Source organism: Cupressus sempervirens, chromosome 11, assembly GCF_028749045.1.
Source record: "Cupressus sempervirens isolate cs-2001-9-10 chromosome 11, ASM2874904v1, whole genome shotgun sequence".
Classification (NCBI taxonomy): Eukaryota; Viridiplantae; Streptophyta; class Pinopsida; order Cupressales; family Cupressaceae; genus Cupressus; species Cupressus sempervirens.
In genome coordinates this window covers 525975981-525995533 of record NC_143128.1, presented here as the reverse complement: position 1 = coordinate 525995533, position 19553 = coordinate 525975981, and positions in this window count along the sequence as shown.

Below are 19553 nucleotides of genomic sequence, written 5' to 3'. Positions count from 1 at the left end.
AACTTGAAAAAAATGACTTTCTTTAGACTTCCTTTGGTAACTAAGTGAACTTGGTTAACACTGTATCCCGAACTAAATTCCCTTTTTTAACCAAGTGAACTTGGTTAACATTGGTTTTGTGCAAACTTCTCTTTGATGCCCGAGTGAACTCGGTAGACACTGTCTTCCTACAAACTTCCTTTGGTGCCCAAGTGAACTCGGTAGACATTGACTCTAAACTTGATTATCTCTGGAATGCTTGGAAAAAATTTAAAAAATTCTCCATTTCCCAAGTAAGATCGACAGACACTGATTGGTAAAGACTTGACGTTTTGTATAACATCAAAGAGAATGTACAATTGAATAATTATTATCAACAATCTCCTTCTTTGGCATTGATGGAAACACAACATTTCATAATACAATGAAATTTTAGAGAAAAAAAGAAGTAAGGATAGTATCCTTAGTTTCATTTTGATTCTCATCCATGAGAACTCCCCCTGACAGTGTGAACTCCCTCTGTCATCAATCTTTGATTGCACTGACTGCAATATGAAACTCTTCCTCTTTGATATCAACTCAACTTCATTCTCCCTCTTTGACATCTCTGACATTTATAAATAATATCTCTGATATATGACAAAAAACTCTCCCTATCAGACATAAAATTTATCTGATGTATGACATAACTCTCCCTCTTTGACATCTCATGCCAAAGATAGCATTCGATGAACTTCCATGTACCTAATGTTCTAATTCATGCAATTTTCCCTTTTCAATACTACATCAACTTGACTGATCTTAAACATGCTTGGTTGATGCATCACTAAGATCTTATTAGTGAGCTTTAGATAGGGGAATGACCCCTAGCTTACCTCTTAGATACAAAAATGCATCCTTAGGTAATGGCTTGGTGAATATGTTTGCAATATATTCTTTAGTATTCACATATTCCAATATTACCTCCTTATCTTGCACCAATTCTCTTAAGAAATGATACTTAATTGCAATGTGCTTGGTTTTGGTATGCATCACATGATTCTTGGAAATTTTAATTGCATTGGTGTTATCACATAAAATAACAACTGGATCCTTGATCTCTTCCTTCATACCTGTCAACAGTTGTTTGAACCAAAAAATATTTGAACAATTGACTGCTGCAACAACATATTCTGCTTTTGTTGTTGGCTGGGAGATATAGTTTTTCTTCTTTCTTGTCCAAGATATTGGCCTATTTCTAAGAAAGAATGCTCCACCGCTAGTGCTCTTTCTATCATCATTTCTTCCTGCCCAATCTACATTAGTGAATGCTTTCAATTCAAAGTTGCCTCCTTTCTTATACCACAAACCATAATCTTCAGTACCCTTTAGATACCTCATGATTCTTTTTATTGCCATCATATGATTTTCTTTTGGATTAGTAGAGAATCTTGCCACCATTGCAACTACTAATGATATATCAGGTCTTGTATGCACCATATACTGAAGTTTTCCAATCATTGATCTTATGTAGCCTGATCTACCTCTTTTGAATCATCATCTTTGGAAAGCTTATGTCTAGTAGACATAGGTGTTCCAATTGGTCTAGAATCCTCCATTCCAAATTTCTTCAGTATCTCCTTGATGTACTTTGATTGAATAATATAGATACCATCCTTCTACTGTTGAATCGGCAAGCAACCAAAGAGTTTGATCTCTCCAAATATTGACATCTTAAATTCCTTACTCATTTCCTCAGAAAAATATTTGTGCAAATCATCATTTCTAGTAAACAATGTATCATCCACAAAGATTTCTACCAACATAATCTTCTTAATTGGTCCTTCTTTGATGTATAGGTTATTATTGTCATTAGTTATTTGAAAACCAATCTTTATGAGCTACTTGTGCAATCTCTCATATTAGGCTTTGGGGGCTTGTTTGAGACCATACAAAGCTTTGTGTAGTCCACAAATGATGTCCTTTTTGCAAGGATCAACAAAACATTCTAGTTGTTCAAAGTAGACTTCCTCTTCTAAGATTCCATTCAAGAATGTTGATTTCACATCCATCTGATACACTTTGAATCTTTTGTGAGCTACATATGCAAGGAGTGTTCTAACACCTTCAAGTCTAGCAATAGGAGAAAAAGTTTCTCCATAGTCCATACCTTCCTCTTGAGCATAACCCTTCCAAAGTAGCCTTTCATTGTTTCTTGAAACTTCCCCATTCTCATTCAACTTATTTATGAATACCCATTTTGTGCCAATTACATTCTTATTCTTGGGTCTGGGAACAAGATTCCAAGTCTTATTCCTTTCAATCTGATCAATTTCTTCATTCATTTCTTTAATCCAACTTTCATTCTCTAATGCATCTTTTCCTGATCTAGGTTCAAATTTAGTAAGAAAACATGTACCTTTGAATTTTTTCCTTGTCATTGTACGAAATGACTGATCTCTAATGATTTGTTCAGGTACATGATGCCTTTTGACATATCCAACAAGTCTTGGCACCTTCTTTCTGAAATCACTAGGTTTACCATGATCTTCTGAATCATGCTTAGGTCCCACTAACTGTGACTCAGGTCCATTAGACCACAACTCAATTTCCACTTGTTGAAACTCGGGTCCTTTTGATGATTTGAGTTGAATTGGAGATTTTGGGGACTTGGGTGGTGAAGACTATCGATTGCCACCTGCTTGAACTTTAGGTATAGTATTAGGCTCATAGTAAACAAAGTTTATGTAGTCTTCAAGTTACTTACTGCTCGTTCTTCATTTTTTTCTATAAACTCATCAATCTTCACATGTGCACTTTCTATAACTTTATGAGTAGATAAATTCAGACATTTATATGCTTTGCTCTTATTGGAATATCCCAAAAATATGCCTTCATCACTTTTCACATCAAATTTTCCTTTTCTTGAATCCTTCAAAATATAGCATTTACTTTAAAATACTTTGAAGTAACACAATTAGGTTTATAGTCATACCATAGTTGAAAAGGTGTTTGATTTGAATCCTTCATCAACTAAACTCAGTTCAAGGTATGAACTACAGTGCTAATTGCTTCCTTCTAGTATTTGATAACAACATTCTTCTCTATCATTAGGGTCCTTGTACAATCCATGATTGATCTATTCCTTCTTTTAGCAATGCCATTCTATCGAGGTGTGGCAGGTACAAACACTTATCTTTTGATTCCTCTATCATTGTAGAATTCATTAGAAATAAATTCTCCTCCTCTATTTGATCTCAAACATTTTAGTTTCTTTCCTGTTTCTTTCTCCACTCTAGCCAAATACCATTTGAACTTTTGAAAAGCTTTTGATTTATCCTTTAAATACATAACTATCATCATCCTAGAATAATCATCAACAAATAAAATAAAATACTTATCTCCATAGTAGCTTTCTATGCCAATAGGTCTGCAAAGGTATCTATGAACCAACTCCAACACTTCTTCAGAATGATATTTTTTGCTTTTAAAAATTGTCTTTCCCATCTTTCCAATTTGACAATTCTTGCACATACCCGTGTTAGGTTTCTTCAAGCTTGGAATGCCTCTAACCATTTTTTTCTTGCTTATGTTTACCAGTTTATCAAAATTCACATGACATAACCTCTTATGCCATAATCAACTCCCTTTTACTTGAGAAATGAAACATGAACTTCCATTAAGATCTAGGTAGAATAGATTACCTTTTGTTTGCTTTCCAGTCCCAACCAAATTTCCTTTCCCATCCAACAAATTAGCCTTTCCATTCATGAATTCGACCTTGAATCCAATGTTATTTAGTTGAGCCACCCTAAGTAGATTATGCTTCAGTCCTTCAACCCAATAAGCATTATCACATATGAGATCATTGGTTAGTGCAATACAACCTTTACCTTTCACATAACATGGTTCATCATTGCCAAGTCTAACATTTCCACTATCATAGTGTACCAAGTTTTCAAATTTAAATTTGTCACCAGTCATATGATGAGAACAAAAACTATCAATAATCTATGTATCATTCTTACTAATATGGGAGATAAGTGTCATCTTATCATTCTCATCAGCTGATTCATCCTTAATAGCAATGTAGACCTTTTCATCATCTTCTTCACTACTATCTGAATCTTTAGCAATATAACATGATTTCTTACCTTTGTCTTTGTAGTCCTTATAGCTTTTGAATTCCTTATAGCTTTTGAAGTCCTTCTTTCCCTTGTACTAGTCATTCTTCTTTTCTTATCTTCCTTCTCTATTTGGACACCTTGCAGTAATGTGACTAACTTCTTCACAAGAAAATAAAATCAAAGGAATTTTGCCTTTATATTTCCCTTTGCCCTTGGGAAATTTTCTTGCAAGTAATGCTTCGATAACTTCAAGATCTTCATTAGAACCATCTTCATCCTACTATCCTATTACCTTTTAGATTTTGTAGCTTTCTTCTTGAGTGATAGCTTGGCTTGAAATGCAAACTCAAGGTTGCTAGAGTTAGGAACATAGTTATCATAGTTATCTAACTCAAATTCAACCTTTCCACTACTACATCCAATGTTATATCATTCTTGGGATTGCATCTCATCTCTTGAATTGCTAAAACTCTAATTGCATATATAGGAAGAAGTGTTTTGAGTACCTTGCTTACCAATGTCTCATCTTCTATCTTTCCTCCAGAGGCCCTAATTGCACACACACTAGATTTGATTCTATCACTATATTTTTCAATGTTCTCATCCTCTCTCATCCTCATTTAATCAATTTCACCTCTGAGACTTTCTGCCTTAGCTCTTCTCACATTATGATCTCCTCCATAGATGGCTTTCAACTTGATCCACATCTCATAAGTAGTACCATAGTCTTTAACTTCATCAAATTCAACATGGTTGAGAGTTGAAGCAATATTAATCATCATAATGTTATGATTCTTCTTTTTTGTAATTTCTTCAATAGTCATAGTTCTAGTAGGTGCCACATACTTGGTGTCTAGGTACTTTAGGCATGAGTCTCCAATGGTTGCCAAATGCAATCTCATGAGTTCCTTCCATGCCTTGAAGTTATCTCTGTTCTGCTTAGGGATCTCCCTTCTCTAAGACATCTTGATCTTTAGCTTAGGTCCTTGAAACCTTCTCTACAAGTACCAAAAGCTCTGATACCAATTATTGAAAATATAAGAGGAGTAATTGAGAGGGGAGGGTTGAATCAGTTACCACATAAATAAATCCTAGATCCCTTAGATGTCAATATAAATCAAAACCAAACTCTGTTGAAACTAAAAATATTGTTGTAACTTGGTTAGCACTAAATCACTCAATAAACACTAAGAATATATGTTACTCGACAATTACTAAAATATTTACTTCTTAAGAAGTTTGGTGTTATTAACCACACTAAACTTAGTTGGAAAAATAGAAAGAAAATAACATGAACACATATGACACCACGATTTAACATGGAAACCCAATTTGGGGAAAACACCAATTGTAACTAGTTACTATTTTTCACTCTTCTGAAGTGAGCCTTGTTAGGAGCCAATCCTACTAAAGATTACAAAACAAACTGTAACAATGATACAGTAACAATGATACAACTCGATTGCTGATGCAATTGATTTGTTGATTTCAGATCTCTATTCTAGTTTGAAAACTTGATCCTCCTTGATCAGATAAAACTTTGTTGCTCGGTCAACTCAGGATACTCTCCTATCCTTCCAATTTGCTTCCTTGGCTTATCTTTTTAATCCCATGCTTCTCTTATTCAATTCCACAAATTGACCTTATACTTATTTTTTTTCCTTGTTAAGTCAGCTTGAATACACTTAAAAATATTCAATATTCATCCCTTAAGTTAGCTACACTTAACATATAAATTCATCAAACTAAATATACTGAATTAAGAAAATCCTACATTAGTCGACCCAGCTCGGTCAATAGCAACTCAAAAAGAAGCTTTCTTTAGACTTCCTTTGGTAACTAAGTGAACTCAGTTAACACTGCATCTTGAATTGAATTCCCTTTGTGAGCTCAGTTAACAAAGTGAGCTCAGTTAACACTAGTCCTGTGCCAACTTCTGTTTGGTGCCCGAGTGAACTCGATAGACATTGTCTTCTTGCAAACTTCCTTTGGTGCTTGGGTGAACTCTATAGAAATTGACTCTAAACTTGATTATCACTAGAATGCTTGATAAACACTAGAAATTGTCTCCATTGCCTGAATGAGCTCATCAAACATTGACTAGTAAAGACTTGACATTTTGTGTAACATCAAAAGATAATATACAATTGAAAAAAAAATTTCAACACAAAAAACATACCAACTGAGTAATTGAGAGTAAATTCATATACATTGAGTCATGTCTAGTAGTTTGGAGATATATTATACTAGAGGATTAGATTTGACCATCAAATCATATGATCGCATGGTCGATCTTAGTAGTGTAGTTGATATGGATTTAGAGACATGTAGTCTAAGAGGGTAGGAATGAGTACATAGTGGTACCCTACTATTATGACAAAGAGATGCAATATTTTGGTCTTTAGTAGGCTCCTCCACCATTGGTACCCTGATATTAGTACAAAACAAGATACAAGGAGAGCCCTAAGACCAAACTCTAATTGATAGTGAATGATCTTGACTTGAGAGATACCATGAGTCCTAATGACATAGAGATACCCCCAGCATTAGAGTACTATCTATGCTATTTCAGTGTAGAGGGTGTGAGACTATCATTCCCAGGTGACTACCTAATAGGTGATCCAGGTCCATATTATAGATTGAAGTGAGTAGATGAGGAGAATGATGATGATGATGATGAGCCTCCACCAGATGAAGATATGATGGAGGATAAAGGTGGGAATGATACACAGTGGGTGAGAGAGCACAAGAGAAGTCACCATCTCTAATAGCATCCATGCCACTATAGTCCTATACACCATGAGATCAGACTGAGATACCCCCACCTGAGACCAGATAGGTAGAGCATGGGGAGTCTAGTCAACCACCACTAGCTACCCATATATGAGATATAGATCTTGGGTTCTAGGAGGGAGATCCAAGTATGAAATTGGTATAGATTGAATAACTAAATAATGATATATGATATGTGACTAATGTAACTGTGATATGTGCAACTAGTGTGAAGGAGTGGAGATCCTTTTTGTGGGATATCCTGATGAACATGGCCATAAAACAAAGGATTTCTTCCACTTTCCATATCCATTATTAGAGGATACAAGAGCCCAAATGACACCTAAAAATGTTCACACTTGTACTAGTGGAGCTATAGTTGATGAGACAATAGTTGGATCAGCAAGGCCACAAGCTTTAGGAGCTTCATGAATATCGGTATAGATCGAACAACTGATTAGAGAGGAGTACTTCTAGGAGTCACACATATGTGTTGGTACTTAGAGAGTGGTTCCATCATAGATCAAAGAGATTCAGGTCTCACTATCCTATGGATGAGAGTTGATTTTACTATTTCGATATAGGTAACATTTTGTATCTAGTGCCTACCATGTATACCCAGATAGTTTTATGATGACACACACACACACACACACACACACACACACACACATTTATATATGATAAACATTACATGTTTTACTATTTCTTCCTATGATTAACTTTATTTGGATAATTAATTACATGAAAATAAATAAACTTGAAAATGTGATAATAAGGGAAATAAAATGTTCTTAACATGTTTTGTAAATCACTTTTGAAAATATATTACAATACGAAAAATGTAAGCACATGATATGAATAATGAATGACTAAGCATAATAGTGACATAAATGCACACACACACACACACACACACACACACACGTGTGTGTGTGTGTGTGTGTGTGTGTGTGTGTGTGTGTGTGTGTGTGTGTGTGTGAGAGAGAGAGAGAGAGAGAGAGAGAGAGAGAGAGAGAGAGAGAGAGAGAGAGAGAGAGAGAGAGAGAGAGAGAGAGATTAACTTTATTTAGATAATTAATTTCATGAAAATAAAGAAACTTGAAAATGTGATAATAAGGGAAATAAAATGTCTTTAACATGTTTTGTAAATCACTTTTGAAAAGATATTAAAAAATGAAAAATGTAAGTAGATGATATGAAAAATTAATGATTAAGAATAATAGTGACATAAATGCATAATATTTATAGGCTCCTTGAGACACTTCATTCATATCAACAATTTATATGCACCAAATCCATGTACTTTTGTAACAACATAAGGACCTAACTAGCTAGGACTAAACTTCCCCTTTTCATTAGGTAATGCATTTACATTCCTCTGATTTTCATAAAGAGCTAAATCACCTTCCAAAAGGGAGAATTCAATCACTTTACCATTATACCTTATATTGACAAATTTATGATAAGACATGATGTGTTCCAAAGAATTGATCCATTATTCATCTAACATTTCAAGCTTTTCTAAACATTGCTCAAAAAGTGTCCTTTTCAATTATACCCTTGAAAGAAACTCTCAAATAAGGAATTTATAATTCTAAAGGTATAATTGCATCTGATTCATAAACTAAATTATAATGAGATGTTCCAATCATAGTTCAAACACCAGCTCTATAAGCCCATAAAGCATAGACTAATTAAGTGTGGGAATCCTTAGCATGTTTATTAACTATCTTCTAAAGGATTTGTTTGATAACCTTATTAGAAGCTTCAACTTGTCTATTAGATTGAGGAAAGTAAGGGCAAGAAAATTAGAGGTGAATGGGGTATTTCTCCAAAAAGGCTTTATTTTCTTTATTTTTAAATTGAGCTTGATTATCTAAAATAATAACCATAAGAATACCAAATCTAGCGATGATATTTTGAAGAATGAAATTACAAATAACTTTTACCATAGTAGAATAAAGAGGAATAGATTCTAACCACTTAGTAAAGTAATTTGTGGCTATAAGAATGTATGTATGTCCTTGAGAAGAGGGAGGAGAAATTGTACCAATAAGATCAAAACCCCATTCAGTAAAAGGCCACAGTGGAACTTGAGATCACAAAGCATACACGAGATCATGAATGAGATTGTTATGGCTCTAACATTGTGGACACTTCTTGATGAAAATAAATGAGTCTTGTTCCACATTTTGTCAATAGTATCCAATGCAAAGGAGTTTTGTAACTAAGGACTTGCCACCAAAATGTCCCCCACATGATCCAACATGAGCTTCTTGCCAAGCCATGAGTATTTTAGTTTTATGAAGACATCTAAAAAGAAGACCATCATAGCAATTTCTGTAAAGAACATCATCGAGAATGATATCACAAGCTACAAGCTCATAGACCCTACTCCCAAAATCCTAGTTGTTGATTTAGGGAATGACCCATCTTTTAGATATTGATAAATATGCGAGTACCAATCATCTATATGTAAATTAAGACAAGATACATCTAATAGGGTATTGTGTAAAATCACAGGAGCTAACAAGGTATAAATTAATAACTAAAAATTTAACACACCTTCCTCTAAAGTAATAAGGGATGCTACACTAGCTATAATATCAACATGTTGATCATCTTTTTGAGGTAAGGTTTGAATAGAAAAAGAAGAAAATTTCCCAAATAAGCCTAAAGCTAGATCATGATATTTGGTCAATTTATCATTCTTAGCTTGATAAATGCCATTACATTATTGCACAACAAGTTGCTAATCACTCAAGATCTTAAGAATTTTGACTTGTAAAGATAAAGTGACCTTTACTTCATCAACGAGAGCTTCATACTCAAGAATATTATTAGTGCAAGAGAAAGTTTAAGGGTGCACTAACATGACAAAAAATGAAACCTATAGCAATATTCTTCTCAAATAGTCAGACAAATTATTGGATCTCTTTACCAAATTAAAGTAAAATTGATGGTTGACATTGACAACCAATTTAGTGTAGATCTTGAAACAATGAAACATGTTGATAAACACTCTGGTGAATGTAAGGATTTACTTATGGAGGTGCCCTAATATATCTCTCTCTCTCTAGATATAAAGTTATTTCAAATCTAATGGGGGTATCTCCTCCATTTAAATTTACAAGTTATTCTAGAGACTTGAGTCCAAATGGAGACTGTCAGTTCTAGAATATGCCATAATTGAGAAAATGCACCAATGTCCCTTGACAAAAGTTGATATTGGTTTATTAAAAAATCTTTATGATTACACTTGAAATCAATTACAACCCCATGTAAGTACATGCCAATTATTTTTTATTGATCCCTTAGGACCTTATATGACCCCTCGAACACATTAAAACTGTCATGTGTGCCCTAAGGGGTCCTAAGACCCCTTAAGGCACACTTGATGGCTCAAACATGTTTAATTGGGTCATAAGGGATCCTAGCGTGTTGAGAGGGACATTAAGACCCCTTAGGAACCCATATGACTATTAACATGAATTTTGATGATATTCCTATGGGGAAGTATACTAGCATTGCTAGATAATTGTGGAGATGATCATGTGTTGCATTTATGACAATGTTTGTCATTGATGTCAACATACTAATTATTATGTAAAGAATAATAGAGGAGTAAAAAAAGATTGAGATAGTGAGGTTCATATATTGAAGATAAGGTTATGTGTGGTTATGCACATGTTCTGCAGAGTGTCTTGATAATGAAGTTAAGTGTGCATAGAGAAAGTCGAAGACTAGTGATAGTTATTTGAGATTTATAGAAGATAATACACAAACAAAGTTAGTAGAGAATTTTTTTTGGACTTGAAATTGGATTGTGTCTCATAGAAATAATACAATCTAGATGGGAAAAGTTAGACAAAGGTAGAAGACATCTTGATGATGATGTTAGTAAGTGCACAAAGTCTGAGGTTGTACATGTGAAGAATTGTGAAGGTTGTGAGCTGACAATATTGTGTAATTGTGAAGAGAAGTAATGTAATGTGTATTTATTGTAATTATGGATTGGGAAAGCCTCAAGGCCAACTCAATTACACGTATGAGGACTTGGTATAAAGGAAAGATGATTTTCTTGTAGTTAATAATCAATGAGATCATAAATGCAAATAAGTGATCCAAGAGATTTGTGAGATGCGAGTTTGAGGATCTGGTATCAAGATCAAAGAAGTACTTTAGTGCTTTTGAGGCATGGTGGGAAGTTGTTTATTTCAATTATTTTTTAGGAATAATACAAAAGATATTTGAGCAACGAGTTCGGTGGTCTTTCCCTTAAAGTTGTTTGGACAAGTGATCCTTCTGCCTTCTACAATTCCTAGTAGGATTGGCATTGTATGTGTTAGAATTAGGACACAAAAGATATAAAGCCAAATCCAAACATCTAACAAACTAAATCAATTAACAAACATATATGATAAACCAAATAACAAAACATGCAAACCCACATCTCTGTGTAGTCTCCTTAATGTGTTGATGTGGCCATGATCGTAGATGTGTGCTCAAATTTGGTGCTCAAGCTTCAACAATGGATGGATTTGATAGATGCATGGAAATTTGAGTATTGCCAAATAGCACTTTGAAAGTAATTAGCTCTCAAAATGGTATAGTAATTCTACTCATAAGTGGATAATTTTTCAGGAGCAAAGGGTTTAATTTATAGGCAATTGGGTGAAGAGGAGATAAGAATTCCGAATGGATAGTTAACTAAGTGAGGTGTGTGATAGGTTTTAGTTGATTGTGATAGGTGGAGGAGATGAACTTCTATGTTTAGATCAGATGGATGAGGGAGATGTGGCATGAGAGTGGACTTGGGCTTGATTTAGAGGGAATAAATCATGCCTTAATTTATGCAAGTGATATGAAGAGGGATTTTAGACATGAAAGAGGAGGTGACGTGTTTCAGTTAAGGTGTGTGAGGTGGATCAGTTAACTGGAGGATGTGGGAGGTGGATGGATTTGTTAGAGACAAGGTTGGTGGGTAGCTTAATTAAATAAATAAATTATTTAATTAAAAGGGGAATTTTTGGTGCATTTGAGATTTAATTAAATAAATAAATAATTTAATCAAAAGGGAAATTATTGGTGCATGAGATTTAATTAAATAAAAGATTTTTAATTAAAAGAGGAATATTTAGTGCATGGGATTTAATGAAATAAATGAATTATTTAATTAACAGATGAGTTATTTGGTGCACAAGGTTTTAATTAAATAAATGAATTATTTAATTAAATGAGGAATATTTGGTACATGAGTTGAGTTTAGGTAATTGTTGGGTTGAAGGGTTAGCTTGTGGGTGAAGGTATTTAATTAATTAAATTAATTAAATAGAGAGGGGTTTTGGAGATTAAATTAATTGGGTTTTGCATCTATTTAATTTAATAGAGGAAGAGGGATTCAATTAATAATTTAGACTATTGGTTGTCTATTAATTTATAATAGGGCTGTAATTAATTAGGGGATAGTGCTAAAATAGTTAAATATTTAACATTTAATTATAATATGATTTAGAAGATGACTAAATTTAATTATGAATTTATGTGATCAGATTTAGGTGTTACATTTTGCCCATCTTCGATATAGTGTTGGTTTAACACTATTTTGAAGATGTTTTTAAATAATAGATGACATGAAGAACATTTTAAAGCAACTAGGTTACCCCAGTCTTGATAAAAGACATTAATAAATGATGTCCCCTCAAGAAGGTAGAGAGGAGAAAAAATGAGACTAGATGGCATCTCAAAAAGTAAGAAAAATGGGGAAAGATGGAGGACGTAGAAAGCATGAAAAAGTTTTAAAGTGGCACATACTCTCACTATCAGAGTATGAGACAAGGGGAGATTAGTTGTACAAATTAGACAAAATTATTAAGTACGATGGAGGACATGAGTGATTTTTCTTTTTAAATTAAACCCTTAGGATGTGATGGATGAACAAGTGGAAATTTGGAAACTTTGTAGGATTTTTGGGTAGGTTTCAATATGGGATAAGGATGTAGGATAGATGTTGATAGGATGATTTTGATAAGGATAAAAAAATGACTCTTTATGTTATTTCCTTATTGTGAAATGGGGGGATGAGATGGAATTTATTTGAAGCTTTGAGCATGGCATTCTCCATGAGGAGAATCATCATGTAGTTGTGCACTTAATTTAATATAGTAATATCAGTGACTGGCCAAGGTTACCAAGAACATCATGGCCTAGTTGTAATTTTTGCATAACATTGACCACTACAACATTTGGGGTCAAATTGCAACAATAGTGTAATTTGTGGTGATTTTTATGTTTTTTTTGCAATTCTCCCCAACGTCATCACAATACCAACATTTGAGTCATAATTGTGATGCCCCCACGAGCATAAACAAAGAAGAAGAAGAAAATATGGCATTTTCCATTTTTTTTGATTGTGAAGAGCTGCATGCGAAAGAGGTGGAGAGCTTTGAATGAGGGTGGAGAGCTGTGAACATTGTCGTGCCCTTGTGATTGATGCATTTGGTTGTTGTGCCCTCATGATCTTTGCATTTCATTATCATGCCCTTGCTCTATGATTTCATTGTCATGTCGTGCCCTTGCTCTACAATTTCATTGTTGTATTGTACCCTTACTCTATGATTCCATTATCGTGTTGTGCCCTTGCTCTACAATTTCATTATAGTGTCGTGCCCTTGTGATCTATGTACCCTCGCTCTATGATTTTCTTCAAGGGAGAGAAGAGGTAAGTATGTAAATGTTTTTTTACTTTTCCTTGTAAACATGTATGTCTTTATATTTACTTCTAAACATGTATCTGTTTATATAGTCAGAGAGATCTCTTTTAAGGTGCTTATTACATAATATCTCACAATAGAAAAATGATCAAACTGCATACATATTCGAGAATCCAAATAATAAAACAATAAAACTCACTCAACCCATGCTAACTGACTTACCTAAAGATACTGCACAAAAATAATGCAGACCATAAAAAATGGGCAGAGTTCGCAAGAAATTTTATAAAAACATATCATAGCAGATATTTTTAGAAAGAAACAAGCCATAAACCAATTAAATCAGTCTAGTTGGTGATTAGTTGGGTTGATTACAAATTCTTGTAGAATTGTCATCAGATTAGGTACAATAAAACTAACAATCAGCTTTACCAAAAATGATCTAGCTACATACATATTTCAAAATCCAAATAATAAAACAATAAAATTCACTCAACCTGTTCTAAGTGACTTACCTCAAGATCCTACACAAAAATAATTCAAACCACGAAAAATGGGCAGAGTGTACAAGAAATTTTAAAAAAACATATCATAACAAATATTTTTAGAAAGAAACAAGCCATAACCCATCTAAATTAGTCTAGTTGTTGATTCATTGGGTTGATTACAAATTCCTGTAGAACTTTCATCAAATTAGGTACAATAAAATGAACAATCAACTTTACCAAAAATGATTCAACTGTATACATATTCCAAAAACCAAATAATAGAATAATAAAACTCAATCAACCCATGCTAAGTAACTTATCTTAAGATCCTCCACAAAAATAATGAAGACCACAAAAAATGGGCAGAGTTCACAATAAATTTTACAAAAACATATTACAATAGATATTTTTAGAAAGAAACAAGCCATAACCCAATTAAATTGGTATAGTTGCTAATTAGCCGGGTTGATTACAAATTCCTATAGAACTGTCATCAGATTAGGCATCACTTGCATGCCAAGCATGAAGTGCATTCCCAACTTGTAACAAATGGTTGGATATGAAGGCTCCATATGCTGGCCCAACAATGGAATCAAAGGTTGTAATGATGCATGTATTGGAGTCTCCCTACAAGGATCCCAAGTATCTAGTTCCAATTTTAATTATGGGTGGTTTCATATTGAAATGTGGTTTAAAGGTAATGGTTTGTAGGCATGGGTACTCTCTTTGTTCAACTCTTTTTTAAAGTTCTTATACATGGCTATATCTTGAGAGTTGTTGGACATCATTATGTATTTGGATATGGCCTATTGGGACCCTTTCTTTTTCAAAACTTTATGTAGGACATAGGTTTTCCAAGTAAGCCTTCCGAGTGAATAAGATACATATAAAACTAATGTAATCTTTAAAATTAATAGTATGATATTCTCTTTCTCATTGTCATGTTATTGATTTTGGTGTGGACTAAAAAAATACACATAATGATATTAAATTGTAAATAGGGTTTTCTTTGATATTATGTTTAATTCATAATTATAGTTAGATACTATATGACTCCCTATTTGAATTTTGTTCCCTCTATTTTTTGATGAAATTTTATGTACCAAAATCTTACTTTGTGCATACTTTGATCGTTATAAGTATATGATGATTAGCTGGTGTATTATTCCATTAAATAACACTGCACACACAAATTATTTATTTAATTGAACTCCTTTTTGAGTTTTTTATTCATATATTTGCAACTACTTTCCTTAGTGTTATCCTAAGATGATATGGACTTTTCTTTGCATCATAAAAACATGGAGAAAGAAATTGAAAATTTATTCTACAATATATAACAATAGAGAAACAATACAATTAGGAGAAGCAGGGATTTAGGTTAGTTACAGATGGAAAAATAAAATTTCAATTGAAAATAATTTGAACAATTGGTTGTTCCCAGCTAGCAAGATCAAATACAAATTTTCAAGGTGATAAAATTGCATATGCAGATACATCACTTGCATGCTAGGCATGAAGTGCATTCCCCAACTTATAATGAATGGTTGGATATAAAGGCTCCATACGCTAGCCCAACAATGGAATCCAAGGATGTTGAAGAATAACTTTAGTGAAGAGTTGAGTAAAATAAGTTGAAGAAGCAAGTTCTACTTCTATGTAAATGCCATAATCACGAGGCTCATTCCCTTGTAGAAGCCTCTACTACAGTGACATTACCTCTAAACCTCTAAACATATTGAGAGACATATTGTGGTTGACATTGAGGTCCTTTCAAATGATGATCAAATAGGGCCCTAAGGTGCAAATGTCTTGGACATTAATTTGAGCACCCAAGATTGTGATTAAGGACTTCAAAGTCATGAGGATGAACTAGGTGAGATCACCTGCCTAACATGGCTATCAAAGTGAATGTGATGGAGACAAATAATAATAACCTAACCCATTAGGAGTTAGCAAGGTAGATCTAGTATCAACACCATGTTCTTGCTTCTAAGCTAAGAGTTCTTCAGGTGCATTTTCTTATAAAACATTAATTTTTTTGAACAATTGTAAACTCTTAGAAAATGCATTCTTGTTTTCTATTAACATGGACGGGCTTCCTTTGAACAAAATCAAAATAAAGAGGCATAAATACACTAATTTTTTCTTTCAAAACCATATGTCCAGATATAAATATTAAGTACAACATGTCCAATATTTTTGCAGATAAACACATTAATTACATCAAATTTTTCTTTCAAAACCATGTGTAGATATAAACATTAAGTACAAAATGTCCAATATTTTTGTAGGTATACACATTAATTACACCATTTTTTTCTTTCAAAACCATATGTGCAGATATAAACATTAAGTACAACATGTCCAATATTTTTGTAGAGAGACATTAATTATATCAATTTTTTCTTTCAAAACCATATGTGTAGATATAAACATTAAGTAGATGATGCTCCTAATGTTGCAACTGACACTAGTGCATTTAACCCTAAATTTCAACCAAATTTTTTGACTAAGTCTTTTAAATGGGTTGGTTGGTCAATTTATAAAGCAATTTTTTTTTTTTTTTTTTTAATAACATGCTTGTGTTGGTTGCAATTGCAACCAATTATTTTGGTCTCAATTGTGATGCACACGGTAGCATAAAACAAAAAAAAAGGGCAAAAATCACATTTCATTTGAGTGCAAGTTAGTGTTGAGGGTTCCAGAGCATTCCAGCATTTCGCATGAGGGCATAGTGTGATCTTCAAGGAGGGTTCCAGAAGAGAGGACTCGCGTCAGCATATGTTGATATAGCCTTTGCCAAGGATGAATAGCTTCGCTGAAAATGACATTGTGTGGGGCCAAACTCAACATTGTGTAGGGACCATTGTAACAGGTAAAATTTTAGTGGCATATATGATAATAGGTTTTCTTTACCATGACATTGTGTAGGGACCATTGTAACAGGTAAATTTTTAGTGGCATATATGATAATAGGTTTTCTTTACCACGACATTATGTAGGGACCATTGTAATAGGTAAAAATTTTAGTGGATTATGTGTTTGTATTTGATTTGAATGGAGATGGTATTGTCAAGAATATTATAAAGGTGAGCCACTAGTACATACAGATCCTCTCATTTTTAATGAGCTTATTAAGCTTGATGGGAACTTGAGATTTAAATATAAAGTAGTTGTATCGCCCAAAAAATTGTTTTTAGAGTAACTTATGTCAACGAGGATTGTATTTGGGGAATTCAAGAAAGCAAGGGTTATGGCAACCATATAATTTGTTTAAATTTTGATAGTTTGAAATTGAAAAAATGGTCAACAAAAGATTACCCATTTATGTTGACATCCAGAAACTGGCTATCCATGTACTAGTTGCCCCCCTCCTTAAGGGATAGCATAATTCAGACACCATGAAGGAAGGTGATCTTCCCTTCCGAAAAATATTGACTTGCTGAGGGATATCTTACTACCTAATGCTTTGCAAAAGAGGTCAAGTTCGGTCATAAGACAACTCAATTTTCCCTTAGTCAACTCAAACAAAAGTGTTGTATCATCCACAAACTTCACATTGGAGACTTCTTATTCATTAGGAAAACTTATACCTCTCACTTTAGGGAAAAGAGTGTTGTCCCTATCAAGTAGTGAAGTGAGTTCACTATGAGAATAATTAGAAATGGTGCAAAGGGACAACATTGTCTAATGGGTCTAGTTAATTCAAATTTATGTGATTGAGACCATTGATTTGAATTGTGGCCATAACACCATTCAATAGAGTGGGTACCATCCTAGAGAACATAGTAGGGAAACCCATTTCCTCCAGCATCATAAGTAGAAAGCTCCATTTGACCCTATTATATGCCTTTTCATAATCAATGAGTAACATCCCCTGCTGATCAGACTCTCTTGCCCAACCAATTGCTTCTCAACTACTGATGAGGTTCTCTAGATAGTACCTTCCTTTAACAAATCTGATTTGGGTGAAGTTGATGGTATTAGGGAGGATAGTTTCTAGCCTTATGAATAACAATTTAGCTAGTATCTTATAGGATACATTAAGAAGAGTAATAAGCCTCTATTTTTTAATCAGGATCTTGTCCTTCTCCTTAGGGATGAGCTTGATGAGACATTCATTGATTTCCTGGCCTAGGGACCCTTTCTCAAAGGCCTCCTCATATATTGCCAACAATTTTGCTCTAATCCAGTCAATATTCAGCTTATAAAATTTAGCTGGAATCCCATTTGGACTGTAGACACCTAAAAACCTTTAGAAAATAAAGTATTTTTATTTTTTGAAAAATTCCTGATGACATCATCATTTATTAATTAATTTATTTTTATGCCATTAAATCCCTTTATCTTAATTAAAAATATTTAATTAAGGAATCCCTCCCAAAAATGTTTAAATCTTATTTAAACATTATTTCCTTATTTATTAATTATTTAATTAATAAATTGACCAAAAAACCCAAAATAAATAAAAAAATTATTTTTTGCCCAAATCTTGGCTAATTTCCTTAAGACCACTAACCTCTTCCAAAATCTTCTAATCCTTCTTTAATTTTGATTAAAAGCTAATCCCATCATTTCCTACCCCTAATCCCAACTCAAAATATTTAATTAAGATTAAATATTAATCCTCATGTTTATTAAAAAAGTTTTAATAAATATCTCCTTAACCCAAACCCTTGAAATAAATAAAACATTATTTATTTCCTAAAAATCTAATTTATCCTCATCCTTAAGAAGTTCTAGACTCTTCTAGAAAGTCTTCATCCTCATACTAGGAAATTCTAGACTATTCTAAAAAGTCTTTATCCTAATCCAAAGTCTAGACTCTTCTAGAAGATGTCTTTAAAACTAATCCTAATCCCCTCCTAACCTTGTCACATTCCTTAAAAATGGGTTAAGACTTACTAACCCAAGCCAAAGTTAACAAATATCTCCTCCTTCACCCACCCTCATTAAATGCCATCCACTTGCCTATCCCTAAGCTAATCTTAAACCATCCTAATCCATCCTCTAATCATTTGCACAATCCTAAACAAGCTTAAAACCCTCCTAATCAAGCCCAAGTTGAAATTGCTCTCATCTCCCTCAAAATATCTCAACCATAGAACTTTATGAAGCCCACTAGGCCATAAATGACTCTTCCAAGCCCTTTTATTGCTCTTACAAGCCATTATGAGGGTCTTAATGAAGATTTTATCCCTTGAGCCTCCTTTGTTGACTCATCCTTCCCCTTTCCTCCATCCTCTCACCCTGTGACATGCGTCACTCCTTGATTGGCTATAAGGAAGCACAATCCATGTGCTCTCCTCTCATGCAATCTGAGCCCTCCATGAGCTTTTTTCCATCCTTGCATCTTAGCCCTCAATCCCTCAAGCCTCTTACCTATAAATTGGATCCTTCCCCTTTGCAAAATAACACAATCCATGAAGTAAAGTCATAATGCCATTTTGAGAAGCCATTTTACATAAAAACCATACACTCACACCCAA